Raw genomic sequence first — 17,799 nt, forward strand, 5'->3', positions numbered from 1 at the left:
GCCGGTGTGTAGCAACGAGGACCCAATGCAGCCAAAAATAAACTAATAAATAAATAAAAAGAAAAAGAAAAACAGGATACTGGCCCTAGAGAGTTAAGGTGCATATCAAAGGAATGATTTCATTAAGCCCAGACTCTTGCACCTTCCCATACATAGGAAAGCACTAAATTCATTAACTTGAGATGTCTGTTTTTTCTTTAATTAGCAGTAATGTTTTGATGTTCAACTTCCTGGTTTCCCGTCCCCGCCCCTCCCAAATTCCTATATATCCTGGTTCCTCCCTTACCTCTTCAGTCAGTGCAGTCCCTCAGAGTTATCTGAGAGCCTAGCTCCTGGGCTTAAGTCCTGGGTATATCTGCCGAATAAAACTTAATTCTCAAATTTTAGGTTGTGCATTTTTTTCAGTGGGCACTAACAATTTCAGTGGCTCCATACTGCCTTGTAAACCTTGTACCCTTGTATACATATATGTGAATGTAACACTGATATTGATATAATATTTGATATATGTCAAGTATGATTTATGAATATACTAATCTCTCCACAATAACTTTCAAGACCTCCATAAGGAGACCTCATTCTATCCTGCTCTCAAGGCACCTGGCACACTTTTTCTCACTGATTTGTTTACGTGTGTGCTATCCCAACTGATCTGGAAGCTCACCCAGGGCTGCAGCCATGACCTACTCATTTTGGTCCATGTCTCCAAAGCCCGGCCAGTTTCTAGAATGTTGTGAGTTCTCACAAATATCTTTCAAATGAATGAATGAATAGAGGGTCCTGCCCTACCTGAGGTAAGAAATTTAGGAAAGGACACGGCTTTCAGGCCCCGGCAGTCTAGGCCATCACCACTACATTAAAAATGGACTGGGTCAGGCAGTAAAATGACTACGGGAAAGAGGGTTCAGGGGAGTCCAGAAGATGGCTTCTGGACCAAATCAACTTGTAATCATAGAAGCTGCATGTCTGACATACAAGGGACAAAACAGGCTTCTGCTCAGAAGTCACCTCCTCTGACGGACATTCTCTGGACTGTCTGAAACGTTCATTCCTCCCTGTCCCTCAAGCCTCCTACCTTGCTTTGTCATCATCATTCTCATCACAATCTTCCTGTTTATTAAGCACCCATCTATCTATTGTCTGGTCCCCATTATAATGTGAAACCCACAAGGGTGAGAACTTTGTTGAATTCACAAGACCTACGACCGCACCAGCCACATGCTAGACCCTCAATCATTTTTTTCCCCAGGAAGTGATGAATCCTGTTGCTGCTTTTTCCAAGTATTATGATTAGTAACTTGACAAGCTTGGTTTCCTGGGAGTTTGAGATGAAAGTATTATGAGATGGAATCAAAAGCACCAGGCAAAGCTCAGGAGCCTGAGTGGTGAAGGGAAGAGGCCATCCTGAGGGCCGACCCACCTATGGCCGGTCACTGTGGTTCGTAACACGACCTGAAATCGTGACGGTGCGTGTTCGCTGTTCCTGGGTTTATCTTTCACTCATGGACTTACTGAACTATCCACCTAATATTCTTTTGCACCTACCCTGTGGCAGATGATGCCGGGCAATCTCTGGATACCTGGTGAAACGTAGGAAGTTATACAAAACTTAGGCTATCGTTAAGGTTTTCTTTTTTCCTTAGAAGTCTGTTAATTATAAGTGTCATAACTCCTTGGACCATATTACATTTCCTTTCTAGAGGTTGTTAACATTTACATGCCTACCTCTACTACACCCTGGAAAAGGAGAACAGTGGCCTGGTTAGTGCATCAGATGGCCCTGGGCCAGCCATGGATCTCTACAGGGAAATCTGAGTAGACGTTTCCATGCTGCTCACTGGGTGAGGGTAAATGCAACAGAGCTTCTGGTAGATGCTTCCAGTACCAAGGGCTCCCGAGTGAAAGATGCTGCTCCGGATGAACATAAAGACGACCACAGGTATCATGAAGTGTCAGCTGGGAGCTGCTCTGAGAGGGCAAGCTGTGACACTCTGACCTCCTCCAAAACCTTAGGACACAAGGTCAAATGACCTAGAGCTTCCATTATCACTATGTGACAGGGCTATTTTTTTCTTCTAATTCAATGTTTTTCGCAGATCAAGTGACAATTAATTATTGATTTGACAACTGTTCTAGTCAAAACAGACTGTTCGTGTGTTAGTTTTCTTCTCCCATTAGACATTCAAATTTGCTATCCCTTTCAATTATATCTGGGACCAAAAATATGTTTTCTAGAACTCAGTTTAGCTATTAAAGAGGGGAAAATATGCTATTACATAAGTGAGATAATTTCATTCTTTTACAAAGTTTGGGGTTTACTATTAAAGATTAAGGGTGCTACTGGAATCATACTTTGGAGTTTTAAATGAGAGTGTGAGTTCTAATTGTTTCGTAGAAATACTTTATTTTTCCTTCAATATGGTTTAAGCTACAATAAGATAAACCTTTCACTTCTCAAGTTAGCAAAGATCTAAAAGTACAATAACACATTCCATTGCTGAGGGCTAGGGGGACAGGCTCTCTTACATTAATGGTAGGATATGAACTGATGGAATCTCTCCGGGTATAAATTTGTCAAAACACTTCAAAATTTAAAAAAATTTGTATTGCATTAGGTGGGGCTGAGGAAAGTAAGTCTCAATGCACAGGGGTAGGGGTGAGGGAGCTGGGGCAGCCTTAGCAAGTTAAGGAGGAGGCCCATAAAAGAGGGTGACCAGACCCTGGGTGTCAGGGCACAGCAGGGTGAGAAGGGTGTCCAAGTGCCCAACGGCCCACTGTAGGGCATCAGAGCCCAAGAGGGATGAGGAAAACATCTGCATGGTGTGGGGCAGCTTGGTACAGGGTTTCAGAGCCCAAGTAGGGTGAGGGGCCGTATTGTGGGGGAGGGGTGGCCCAGAAAAAGTCATTAAAACCCAGTGGAGATCCAGTGCAGAGTGTCAGCATTCTTATGAATTGAGGAGGGAGTCAGTACATGGGGGGTTGGGAGAGGGTAATGGCAGGGTATCAAATTAGTAAATATACTGAGTATAACATGAGGCAGGATTCTCACTGTTGGAAAACAGGGTTACAGACGTGGGAAGGGAGAAGACTAGAGTAAACCCGGTGGTGCTGGGTTATAATGGAGGATATTGGTGTGAACTCATGGTTTGTAAAGATAGTTATAGAAATAAGTATGGCATAAATATACATCAGTGTGTGTGTGTGTGTGTGTGTGTGTGTGTGTGTGTGTACACATGGATTCCAGCTCTGTCCACTGGGGAGGCTGGGAGCTGCAACACCTCAATAGCAATGAACATACCTGGTGCCTAGATATTGGTTTCTAAACACCAGTCTGTACTCGAACCAAAGATTCTTGAACAAACGGCTGATACCAGGGCTGGGGCAGAGAAAGTAAAAGCTGATCCCGAACACCTTGTTATGCAAAAAAAAACAAGGAAGTGCTCAGATAATGATGGGGTTGTGTATGAAATAGAAAGCCAGCTTAAATGGATTCCCACTGACAAAATCTGGATTATTTGAACATCAAAATAAGTATTGATACTAATGGATTGTAACCTATTGAATCAACTAGGAATCCATGAGTTCATAATGATATGAATGAATGAATGAATGCATTGAATTGAAAGTTTGAAGGGGAGTGGGATACATACAGGGTTTCAAAATACCTCCCACAAAATACTTATTTATTATAAGAGGAAAAAGAGTCACTTGCCTGGTCGACATCCCCTTAATCAAGCAAATAGGCACTAATACGCCAAATTGAAATCATGCACCATCTGACAGAATGAAAGAGAAAACTGCAGTGACGCCCCTGTGAAAGCTGGAAGGGTGCACACCTGAATCTAATCACAAGGAAACAGCAGACTGACCTCCACTGAGGGACATTCTGCTAAATAACTGAAATCTTCAAAAGCACCAAGGTTGTGAGGGTCAAGGAAAATCTGAGGAACTCTTCCAGAGTGAAGAAAACTAAAGAGAAAACTAAATGCAACATGTGATTCTGGACTTGATTCTTTTGCTATAAAGAACATTTGGAACAAGTGGTGAAATTTGAATGGAATCTAAGATGAATGGTGTATGCTAACATCCTGAATTTTGAAGTTTACGGCTGTACAAGAGAATGTCCTTCTTTGTAGGAAATACATAGTAAATTATTTGGGGGAACTGGGGCATCCTGTCAGCAACTTACTTGTATATGGTTCAAGGAAAAAAAAATCCTTTGCACTGTTCCTGCAACTTTTCTGTGAATTTAAGATTGTTTCCAAGTAAAAAGCTAAAGAATGCATATAGGAATCCCAGCTTTGTAAGTTACATATGTTGATTTTTGTCCTATAGATACTTTCACATGTGCAAAATGTGTGTATAATAATATTCATTGCAACAAAAGATAGTATATAATAAGAACCTCAGTAAATAGAACCTTGTTCTTATTACTGCCACTGTTCAACATTCCAGCCTCCTGCAAGATCACAGAGCCTGAGTGGGACGAGGAGGACATCCTCGTGGGGAGGGGACAGCTGGACCTGAGCAGAGTGTCAGTGTGGGGGATTGCGGCGGCCCAGAGCAAGGTGTCAAACTGAGCACGGTTCTCAAAATCAAGTGTACAGAAACTGAGTTCCCTCTTCACCTGGCCTATTAGCTAAGTGGTACGCTTGACTTAGAATGTACATTTCAAAAGTTCATCTTGGAACTCATCGTGAAGAGAAGGCAGGAGATCTTGTATCAGTGGTTCCTAGCTCTGGCCACACATTGGAAAGGGATCTTTAAAAATATCCATCCCTGGGACTTCCCTGGTAGTCCAGTGGCTAAGACTCCATGCCCCCAATGCTGGGGGCCCAGGTTCGATCCCTGGTCAGAGAACTAGATCCCTGGTCAGGAGACTATATCCCGCATGCTGCAACTAAGAGCTGGCATACCCAAATAAATAAATAAATAAATAAACTTTTTAAAAATATCCATTCCTGGGTCCCACACTCAGAGATTCTGATTTAATTGGTCTGAAGTGGAGTCTAGGCATCACTGTTTTTTGGAAGTTCCCGGGTAGTCCTAATGTGCAGCCGTGGTTGAGAACCACCTTCTGTGAGTGGAATGTACACATCCAGCTCTGAGGACTCTAACACTTGGCTCTTGGGGTGCTAAATCAGTGTTTCTCAACAGTGTTCATTCGAACTCCAACGTCATGAATTTTCACCACGTCTGTGTGTCATCTACACTATTAAGTAGTTTTCTTCCAATTGACCCTGTTTTTCTTAATTTTATTGTAAAAAGAATTTTTAAAAGAATAGATTACTTCTCTGTGTGGAAAATCAAGACTGCTTGCCATAAAGAGAAGGTAAGGGTAAAAAGAAATACTTAAATTCCCCTCAAATATTGTTACATTCTTAATATTTAATATAAATGAAACAAATAAAGTAAGAATGATAAATTGAATCCATTTGTACAAAAAATGAATATCTGCAATACAGTTTCCCCCACGGAATTAAAATTATTTGAGCAGTCATTCATAAAAGATAGCATTTGGTTGGATTTTATCTAGGTTAAAGTGCAAATGAGTTTCTAGGCCAGTGAGATGACTGGATTTTAAGTTTTACTGTTAGCAAGTTCAGAGACAGCCTACCAACATGCCGTACAAAACTGAAAAGGACGGTAAAGGGTTATGTGAGCATTGATTTCTAAACCAAATGTTTTAAGAAGCTTTCGTTCAATGAAATACTGCTTTAGGAAGCAACTGTAAATGAGTTCCAGGTGCCACTAACGGACTAGGGGTCAGAATCACTCAACCTTCTTTGTTGCCCTCCCACCGCGACCCCCAAGTCCCAGCCACCTCCACTTAAAATCAGCAGGGCAGGCCCCCAGTCTGGGAAATCCTCGCCAGACAGTTATCTGCTAACCGGTTTTTACATGAGAGTGCACATCTCAAACACACCTCTCTTTCTTTCCTCTTCCTCCTTGGCTTTGAAGGAAATACTATCTCCTGAAATTCAAGACATTCCCTGAACCCAATTTCTAAGGAGACAGCTGTGCCCAAATGGTATTTTTCAATAGGGTGGCCTTTCTTCTCCTGTTTCTATTGCTTTTTTCTTTCCTTTGATCTATGTCCCAACCCTGACTCTGTCCCTAGGGGCCGAGGGTCTCTCTCTGTCTCCCTCTCTCTCTCTCTAATTAAGGTGACTCTCACCTTTCGGGCACACAGGGGACCTGAGGAACCCGCTGGCCCAGGACAAGCTGCAGTGCATTGTGGGATACACGCTGAACTAGGAGCCAGAAAACTGGGTTCAGACCTCAGCATTTATGGGAGTAGAGAGGAATCCCTTAACCACTCCGATTCTTAGTATTCGCAGGCCAAAGTGGTGTTAACTGAAGACTATTTTCTCTGGCCCACCTTCAAGGCTTTGGGAAGGAGAAAAATGAAATGTATGAAAGCCCTTTGGAAACTGTAAAGTATCATGAAAATGTTAAAAATTACTACTATGAGGAGGTAGAAAATATGTACACACTACAAAGGCTTGTGTCGTTCATACAGGGACATGTTTGTAGTTTAAGACAAGGTTTCTCAACCTCAGGCATGTTGACATTTGGGGCTGGTAATTATTCATCACGCAGGACTGTCCCGTGCATGGTAGGACGTTTAGCAGCATCTCTGGCCTCTACTCGCTGGATGCCAGTAGCACCTATACTGCCCACCCCACTTCCCGGGTTGTGACAACCAAAGATGTTTCCATTCATTTCCAAATATCCCCCACGTGGGGTAGGGGGATGCGAAATCACCCCCCAGTTGAGGATTACTACTGTCAAACTCAGAAGGCCTCCTTTGGGGAAGGTAATTGTTTCTAACAAATTATCCTGAAACAAGCAGAAATGTGCATAACTTATTGGGGTTTTCCCTCTTAAACAGATTTATGATATGCAAAAATTGAAAATGACCACCATGTCCAACAATAACGAGTTAAAATATAATCTGGCACAGCCAGATGACTGAGTTCTGCACAGAAGCTACATTGCAGAGGCACATTCACTGTCAGAATATTCTGCACTGCCTGCCTGTGTTTCCCGTCTCTCTAACAGTCGGAGCTGGGGGATGGGGGCATTTGGGCCGCCAATGATGGAACGGCGGCCGCCAATGATGGAACGGGAGGGAGTGTGTTCTCTCTCCTCCATCTCCCTCGTCTCCTTTGGCAGAAACCATGGAAGTCACGTGTAGAAGTGACAGTGCACAGGATGGAAGCGTTACCAAACCCAACTTGGGTCCGCTCTCCCAGTGCACAGCAAAGCCAATCTACTGACATGGGGTATGGTGAAGGGAAGTACAGAGCTTATCAGAGGCACCAAGCAAGGGGTACACGCAGCTCATGCTCAAAAGACCCTTTCAGGGAAGAGTGTTTAAAGGCAAAAGTAGGGGTGAGGGTTGTAGGATGCTTGATCAGATTTGGACATTCTTCTGATTGGTTGGTGGTGAGGTAACAGGGTGATGTTTTGGGAATCTCAACCATCAACCTTCTGATTCTAACTGTTCTGGGGTCTATGTGCTTGCGGTCAGCATGCAGTTAACTTCTTCCACCTGGCAGGGGTTTTGGGCTCTGCAAAACAACTCAGGGATATGCCTCAGGATATTATCTGTGGCTCTTGAGAAGGAGCTAAAGGTCCTTGACTTTGTTTTATGGTTAAACTATTATTATTTTATCTTGCTTGACTGTTTTCTTTTGTTTCTGTATTCTTTTTACTTCTCTGATTAAATTTTTCTTTTTGGAACTCAGGGAAGGCCTAGGAGGCTAAAGCTTTTCTACAAACAAGAGGCACAGGACACAGGCTGGGGAGAGGGGGTCTGTCACCAGGAAGGGCCCAGAGGGTCCTGCTTGGTTTCATAAGCATCCTGGGTCCCTGAATCACTGCTTGGAGGGTAGCTGCTCTGGAGAGCCACTGGGCCCACAGTGGCTTTTTTATCAAGAAACAAATTTTGAGCCACTAAGATGACAGGGTTGTTTATCCCTCTTGAATGACCTCCCCCAAGTACAAATATTCATCCTTATAAAAGACTGGAAAGCTAGAAAGCAAAATGTAGACAGTAGCTACATTTCAGTGGTGGGCTCATCAGTGATTTATTCACTCATTCATTTCGCCAAAGGTTTCCTGAGTCCACGTGCACCAGTGCTGTTACAGGTGCAGCAGTTCAGTGACAAGCATGGTGCTGTCTCCACCTTAGGGAGCTCACAGTCCTTTCATATGACAGAAGAAAGGGCAGGTAAGACAGTCTTCAAACGAAGTTGAGAACATTTGTAAAAAGAAGGTTCTAAACTCCTAAAGGAGTTTAGAGTTAACCTGACGAGACAGAAATAACCGGGCACACCCTCCATGTATCTTTGATGGAGCCTATTTTGTACAACTTAGCACAAACTAAGATTAAAAACACAGAGCCCCAGGACGTTCTGTCACGCTTGAGCAGACTCAGTTGTGAACACGGTTTGTTGAAGGAGGTTTCATTAGATTGTATAAAAGTGACACCTCTGTTTAGGACTAGATGTTTGTAATCTTTCTGCTCTATTTGCTGCATGAACATTCATTATTTTAGATCAAAGAAAACAGAGGAAACCACTCACACTTCCCCAGTGTCTCTCTCATTAAAATTAATTATTTTCCCAGTTTGGCACTCTTTGTTCACAATCATGTCCAGGGAGAGAAACAGGTCTTAGGAAACCCAATTATGTCTGAGGCCATTTCAGAATCAGATAAAAGGGATGGGGGCTGGGGCTTAAGAAAGGCCTGGCAGGGAATAACGTCACATTTCCAACGAGCTGCCATATTAAGAATTCTCCTCCTTGGGATTAATTTTGAAAACACTTTGCCAGTTCTAATTTCTAAACCTGAAAAGAATGAATTTCATTCAGAAAGGAATAAAACAGCTTTCTGTATTGCTTTAGAGCGCATGAATTTAATTACTACATCAGCCAATAAAGGGATCACAATGCATTCTGTGAAGTATTTTGGTAATATTGTGCACCTATGGGTTTCACTTGTTTTATTTAATGAACCCATAACATACATATAAATGACTCCTTCAAACACAGGGATGTGATTCTCAGCTCCCTGAAGAATAAATATATTGATTATTGTCAATGCATAAACCATACCCAATTAAATGTTTCAGCAGAAACAATCTCATGGAAATGAGGTCCTAACAGCACAACTTAATGTAGTGTATTTTAATTCTCATTTGTTAATAGAACATAAGAGCTCTGCGTTCCCAAACAAAAATAATGTGTTTAAGATTTCAAAGGAATGGTAAAAATGAAAAATTACTACTCTTACTTGCAGACTCATCTTGACAGGACAGGAGAGTGTCAACATTGAATGAACATCTGAGGAGTCCAAGGAAGGCTCTGGAGAGCAGCATTCCACATGCCACTGCGGCCTTCCATGCATGCTAGTTACCTATAAGCTATTGGTCTATACCTAGAAAACAATGACAACCCCCTTCACTAGGATGTGCAGCTGGGGCAGGTTTGCTGTGATGAAGACCCTGGAAGAGGCTTATGTAGAATCTTCTCCAGAGAGAGAAAGAATGGTTTGAGTCTGAGTCTGGTTCTTAAAGGATATTACAGTGTTCAGGTGGCTGGGGAAGACCTCAGGAAAATGGGGGCTGACAGTGAGAAGGGGGGACTCCCTAGTGTTGTTGAAAGTATAAGCAGTCTGCTGTGGACTGAATGCTTGCTTGTGTCCCCCTGAATTCATATGTTGGACCCTAATCCCCAACATGATGGTGTATGAAGGCGGGGCCTTTAGAAGGTGATTAGGTCATGAGGGTGAAGCCCACATGAATGAGATTAGTGCCCTTAGAGAACGGATCCCAGAGAGCCCCTTCAGTCTTCCACCATGTGAAGACATGGCAAAAAGACTATGAACCAGGGAGAAGGTTCTCACCAGACACTGAATCTGCCAGCACATTGGACTGCCCAGAGTCCAAAACTGTGAGAAATAAATGTCTGTTGTTTAAGCCACCAAGTCTATGGTGTTTTTGTTATAGCAGCCTGAGCTAAGACACAGTGCAAATGTACAGTACAAATATTAGCAAGGAAATTTCGTTTTCTTACTTTTCATTACAAGTATTGGCTTATATTTGCTGTAAAATATTATATCTCCACTGTAGAAAATGTAAGTCATATGAATTGGCCAGAATAAAAAATAATTTAGATCATGTATATTCCCATTGTTTCAAAGAAATAATCATTGTCAGTATTTTGGAGTCTGTCATTCCAGACTTTTTCCTGTGTATATATTTAACATTTTAAGGATTTTTTTAAATTTGATTTTTAATTCAGTCATATTTCAATAACATCTTCCTATATTACTATTTATGTATCCACATAAGTTTAATTGCTGCATCCTACTGTTATGAAGCTATAACCTAATTTATATAAACAAGACTACTGACATTTGGTTGTTCCCATTTTTATTCTATTATATGACATTCCATAAAGAACTTTCCTGCATTCCTTTCTCTGTGCATTTGTTCAATTATTTCCTTAATGAGAATTAGAACTGATGTGTCAATGAAATGTACATTGTTTTTACACTTTTGACCCATATTGCCAAACTGTCTCCTGGGGTGAGCAGCCTCCAAGATGGGCCCCAATAATCTTCACTTCTGGTTCTTATGTCCTCAAATGTGTGGACTTGAATGTGGCCTAGACTGACATCTCTGACTAACAACCAGAAAGAACGGATTACCAGCAGGGAGGTGGACACGCCCCCATGGAGCCTTGAGATGACTCCACCCTCAGCCAACCCTGTGATTGCAGCCTTGGGAGAGTCCCTCAAAATACAATCCTAATTGAGTCTCATCAGCGGTGGACATGAGTGTACATTTCTCACGCGCTCTTCAATGCTGGTTTTTAGTCTTTGCTGGACTGTTTGTATTTCTTTCATTACTACCAAAGCTTAATATTTAAATGTATATGTATTGCTGATTTGTATTTCTTTTTATTGAACTCTATTCATGTCATTTGCCCATTTTTCTATAAAAAGTTTGTCCTTTTCCTTGAAGATATGAAGAGTACTTTACGTATTGGGGATAGTGCAAATTTCTGTTCCACCCCTCTGCACACAGACACACACACAGACACACACACACGTTTTGTACTTAAAACCTATTTGAATTCGATATTGTTGTTACAAAAATCTTTTGCAGTTTTATGCAGATTTTTGCATAGTAGATTTCGTTCTTTCTGTCTTTGATATTGTACTCTATATTTTCTTCCAGTAATCTTATAATTTCAATATTTGTAAAAAATCTTAAATCTTTCTAGAATTTAATTTGGTGTAAAATGTAATATTTTTATATTTTATAAATATAATGTAAAATTTTAGGCTTTCCCCACCATAATTAATCAGTTGACCTAATACCATTTATTTAATCATTGTTTTCCCAATTATTTTAAATACTGAGAAAGTATAATCTGCTTTAATATCATATAGGTCAAATCCGCTATTATCATTTTCTATAAAATTTTTCTTAGATATTTTACCTATTTATTCTTATTAACTTTTAAATTATAGTTAATTAGAATTAACATCTTTATAAGGTAACTATCCCCATCCAGGAATATAGCATATCTTCATTTATTCGGTCTTTCTTTGTGTACTTCAGCTAAATTTTAGCGTTTTCTTTAAAATGATCCTGCACATTTTATTCTACAACTATTCCTGAGAATTTTGTTCTGTTTTATTTTGTTATTATTGTGGTTGTGGTGTTGGTGGTTTTGTTGATGGAGTTTAAGCTCCATGAGGGGAGGATATAGTTGGTTGTGCTCATCATTACATTCTCAGCACCGAACACAGCCTCTGACTCACAGAAAGCACTTGATTTCTACTTCTTGAATAAATGAATGAATTAATAAACAAATAAGTGATAAATTGACCAGTTTTTCATTATATTTTCTTACATGTTATTGATAAACACATAGGAAGGCAAAAGGTATTGAAGTTTTACACATAATAATACACAAACGTTGGGGGCTTCCCTGGTGGCACAGTGGTTGAGAGTCCGCCTGCCGATGCAGGGGACGCGGGTTCGTGCCCCGGTCAGGGAGGATCCTGCATGCCGCGGAGCGGCTGGGCCCGTGGGCCATGGCCGCTGGGCCTGCGTGTCCGGAGCCTGTGCTCCGCAGCGGGAGAGGCCACACAGTGAGAGTCCCCCATAACGCAAAAAAAAAAAAAAAAAAAAAAAAATACACAAATGCTATTCACATCTAGAATACCATTAAAAATCTGCAACATGAGAAAAAAGATACTTACAAAAGGGGGAAAAAATACAATCCCTTCTATACAAACAGCTCTTTCAAATGGGAATGATAACACCAGAAAAAGTGGGCGAAAGACATCAGCAGGTAATTCATAAAAGAAGAAAGGCAAATGGCCAATATCTGAATATTTGAAGAGAAAAAAACATGCAAGTGAAAACAATACGAGCTATTACTTGTAAAGTCATGTTGGAAAAATTTTTAAGTTTGATAATAAAATTCAGTTTTGTGACGAGCAGAGAAGCAGATTCTTGCATTCCTGGCAGACAGGGTTTTAAACTGGGACAACCCCTATGGAGGGCAAATGTATGTCAAATTTTAAAATGAGATTATTAGTAGATGCAGTAATTTAATCCTAATTTTATATTTATCTTAATTTACATCTTTAATTTCATCAAAATAATTACACAGGAGAGTACATTTAGAAGAGATTAATGAAACTAACCATCAGGGAACCAGGTGCTTGGATAAATCATCTTGTGTATTTACAACAATCCATGTCATTGTGAAGTTTTTCTTTTATCGTCTTTTCCTTTCTCCTCTTCCTTCCCTTTTCTTTTTTCTTTCGGGCACAAATAAAAAATAGTGTTAAATAAGAAGACTAATAAATAGTGATTGAGAACAGTGAAGGTTTAGTTACTGTTTACATGCCCAGAAGTTTGTTTCTTTAACCATGATACCATCATTAATAATTTATATTTATGTCTCCTCTTTCTGTAGGATATTGAGTCTGCAGTCCTGCTTCTCACCATGACTCATGCACAAATACAGTCTCTCCATTCAGAATGTCAGCTGGAACTCAAGCCAGGGCATTGCCTCAGTGAGCATGTCCAGTCTCACCCAGAGCAGACAGGAGGAAGTAAACCTCCTGTGATCCAAAACATATGTGAAACCTGTACACATTTATGACTATCTTCTGCCTTTGAAACTCCACCAGCTGATTTTCTTCTTCCACTGTGTTTTCCTGACACCTGAGGCTAGACACCCTGGGACTCCCAGACGCAGGAACACCCCCTCTACTCCATCATGGCTCTTCTGATTTGAACAGGTCCCAGAACAGATGCTGAACAGATGCCAGGGATTTTTTTCTCTTCTTAATCGGAGAGACAGATCTTGATTGTTGCTTCCATGTTTCCTCCTCTTCCTCTACAGTAGGGTTTCTCCGTCTCAGGAACTACTGACATTTGGAGCCAGATCATTTTTGGTGGTGGGAGGGCTGTCCTGAGCATTGTAGGATGTACGATGTAGTGGGCTTTACCCACTAGATGTCAGTAGCATTCCCCACCCCTGCCAACTGTGACAATGAAAAATGTCTCCAGACATTGCCAAATGGCCTCTGGGGGCAAAAGCTTCCCTAGATAAGAACCATGACTGTACACCCAAAGTGACATGCTAAACACATTTATATGCAAAGCATATGCTAGGTTTTTGGTTTTTTTGGGGTTTTTTTGCTAGGCATTCTTAAAACAAGTAGAGTGAAGGAAGGAAAGGGGAGGAAGAAGACAGGAAGAAAGGAAGCAGACAGGAAGAAAGAAAGAAGGAAGTTAAGGAAGGAGGGAGGGAGGAAGGATGGGAGGAAAGAAAGAAAAAGATCAACCTAGGCCAACATCTCAAGGCACTCACATTTCAAACGAGACACTACACAGACATAAAAATACACAAAATGCTTGATATTATGAAGCCTAATCCAGCCTCTGTATCCTGACACCGAATTAAATCTCAGAAACAGAGTTTTGGGTGAAGTAGAAAAGAATAGCTTTATTGCTTTGCCAGGCAAAGGTGGCCACAGTGGGCTGATGCCCTCAACACTGTGTGTCCTGACCTGGAGGGGGTAGTGAGGAGTTTTATAGTACTGGTTCACGGGGGGCGTGGTCAACTCATGGACATTCTTCTGATTGGTGGGTGGTGAGGTAAGTGGGAGTCAGCATAGTCAACCTTCAGGTTCCAACCGGTCTGGGGTCTACCTACTAGTGGGCAGGGTACTGTTAACTTCTCCCACCTGCTGGGGGTTTCAGTATCTGCAAAACAGCTCAAAGATATTGTTGTGTGTATCCCTTGATGGGGAACCAGGACCCTGCCCCAAGGCTGCACTATTGTTTCTCTTGACTGTTTGTTTCTCCCTGGTCTGGAATCCTTTCCCTAATTAACAACTGCTTGAACCTGTCCATTGTAACGCAGGAAAGGTCATGGAGGCTGAATGAAGCCTATTTCCTGTAATCAAGAAATGGGAGACACAGAAAGGCTTTTGTGCCCAGGAGCCCCACAGGGACCTGCTCGATATCAATTATGGAATTGTATTTCATATTCAAAAGAAAACTAAGGTCAACTGTCAACTCTTCTCTATCCAAAAGAAAGATAACTCTTAAATTAATACCTTTCACATGAACCCAAGTAGAGAGACCGAGATCATTTCCAGATTTTATTTGCCTTGCAAATTAGTTTAAAATGCAGGACCGGAAGCTGAGGTGACCAGGTGTCCCATTCTAGTAATCCCACCAACGGTGAAGTTTTAACTCTTGTTTCCTCTGAAATATCACTCATCTCCCAGGACTCTGGTTTTTGGAGCATTTTCAAACACATCAGATACCATCCAAATGGTGGGGACTGTGTAACTGTCCACCCTGAGTACATGTAGGATTTTCTTCTCAAGGAAATGATGGCCTCATTTCCTTACTTTTTTCTATCAGCTTAGCATATATATTTAGAAGGCTCTAATTTTATTCAAGACCATACAAAAAAGTAAGGCACTTTTTATGGTATTTATAGGAGCCAGAGAGCAAGGTCTCTGAGATACAACAGGACGGTGTGGTGGGCTGTGATTCTGGTGCATGATTAAATTGTGCCACCAACTCCACTTGGTTTGACTCAGTCCATAGGCACTGAGAGGCCTTTGGCTTTCCTTAGGGAAAAATAGAGTTGAGGCACACTCTGATGAAAGGGGCTGGCTTCATGGGTGTGCAACTTGGCCTTGGCTGGTATAATGCTCTGTGGTCACCATCTTGAAATGCTTGCTTTTTTTAACAGGAAGCCCTGTATTTTCCATTTTATTTTTTTAAATTTAAGTATAATTGATTTACAATGTTGTGTTAGTTTCAGGTGTACAGCACAGTTTTTTATATATATATATATATATATATACTTTTTCAGATTCTTTTCCCTTATAGGTTATTATAAAATATTGAGTATAGTTCCCTGTGCTGTCTTTACTGGTTATTGATTAACATATATAGTGGTATATAAATGTTAATCCCAAATTCATAATTTATCCCTCCACCTTTTCCCCTTTGGTAACCATAAGTTTGTTTTCTATGCCTGTGGATCTAAATATTCATTTATATCATTTTTTTTAAGATTCCACATATAAGCGATGCCATATGATATTTGTCTTTGTCTGACTTACTTCACTTAGTATAATAATCTCTGGGTCCATTCATGTTGCTGGAAATGGCATTATTTCATTCTTCTTTATGGCTGAGGAATATTCCATTATATATATATATGTGTGTATGTGTGTGTATATATATATATATATATATATAAAAACACATACCACATCTTTCGGTTGTTTCCATGTCTTGGCTATTGGAAATAGCACTGAAATGAACATTGGGACGCATGTATCTTTTCTTTTCTTTTCTTTTTATAAATTTATTTATTTTTGCTGCGTTGGGTCTCTGTTGCTGCGCACAGGCTTTCTGTAGGTGTGGTGAGCAGGGGCTACTCTTCGTTGCGGTGCGTGGGCCTCTCATTGCAGTGGCTTCTCTTGTTGCGGAGCACGGGCTCCAGGTGCACGGGCTTCAGTAGTTGTGGCGCACAGACCCAGCCGCTCCGAAGCATGTGAGAACTTCCCGAACCAGGGCTTGAACCTGTGTCCCCCGCACTGGCAAGTGGACTCTTAACCACTGCACCACCAGGGAAGCCCTGTATCTTTTCAAATTATGGTTTTGTCTGGATATATGCCCAGTAGTGGGATTGCTGGATCATGGTAGCTCTATTTTTAGTTTTTTAAGGAACCTCCATACTGTTCTCCATAGTGGTTGTACCAATTTACATTCCTACCAACAGTGCAAGAGGGTTCCCTTTTCTCCACACCCTCTCCAGCATTTATTATTTGTAGACTTTTTGATGATGACCATTCTGACTGGTGTAGGTGATACCTCATTGTAGTTTTGATTTGCATTTCTCTAATAATTAATGAAGTTGATAATTTTTTCATGTGCCCTGTATTTTCACTTTGCACAGGACCCCACTGCAAATTCTGTAGCCCATCCTGCTAATGAAGGATGTCTTCTCAGGGGTACTTATAAGCCAAGCTAATGTCATTTATCTCACTTGAAACCTCATAACGACAGGGATACACATAACGACATAACGACATCTGAGCTCTTCTGCTGAACTAAAACCCCCAACAAATGGACAATGTTAATTAGTTGATGAAGCATTCTCATTCCAGAGAGAAGGTCACAGTTTGATAACCTCGAGAACCACAGAAGCTCATCAGAAGACCACCTGAGACCAGATTAAAGGAATGCAGGTCCTGCACACACCCTGATCCTTATCAGCAACCCTCCCTTGAACCATTGCTATAAAGCTGCTCACCAAATCTCCGTGGGTTGGGACACACAGTTTTAAAGGCATGAGCCCTTTGTGTCCCCCTCTGCCTGGCAAAGCAATAAAGCTATTCTTTTCTACTTCACCCAAAATTCTGTCTCCAAGATTCAATTCAGCATTGCTGCACAGAGGCCAAGTTTCAGCATCACTACCACCTTTATGTAATTTCTGTTTCTCCTTAAAGGAAGGTAATTCTCAAAGAGCTGGGCCTCTGTTGTGTTCACGAATGTGTCGCCCACACCTGCAACATCTCCACGTTCCTAGGAAACATTCAATATGTTTGTTGGGCTTCTCTGGTGGTGCAGTGGTTAAGAATCTCCTTGCCGATGCAGGGGACACAGGTTCGAGCCCTGGTCCAGGAAGATCCCACATGCCGCAGAGCAGCTAAGTCTGTGCGCCACAACTACTGAGCCTGTGCTTTGGAGCCTGCAAGCCACAACTACTGAGCTCACGTGCTACAACTACTGAAGCCCACGTGCCTAGAGCCCGTGCTCCACAGCAAGAGAAGCCACTACAATGAGAAGCCCGCGCACCGTGACGAGGAGTAGCCCCCTCTCACCGCAACTAGAGAAAGCCGCGCACAGCAACAAAGACCCAACACAGCCAGAAATAAATATAAATAAAAGTTAAAATATACATATTTGTTTGTTGAAGTAGCCAACGAGTGACTGAGTCATCACTTCTCATTTCCCTTCCATCCAGTTGCCTGCATCACCACCTCCCAACAATGACTCCTCTTTCACAAGAGAGCAGAGGAGAGGCCAGCATTACGGTAGAGAAAGATAAGGAGACTTGCAATAGGGAAGCCGCTCCCAGATGAAGGAAACTAGACTCACGTCTCCCTCCACAGAGGTCTTGGTTGAGATTTCCACCCTCCACTTTGCCACTTCCAGCA

This window comes from Pseudorca crassidens, chromosome 13, assembly GCF_039906515.1.
Source record: "Pseudorca crassidens isolate mPseCra1 chromosome 13, mPseCra1.hap1, whole genome shotgun sequence".
Classification (NCBI taxonomy): Eukaryota; Metazoa; Chordata; class Mammalia; order Artiodactyla; family Delphinidae; genus Pseudorca; species Pseudorca crassidens.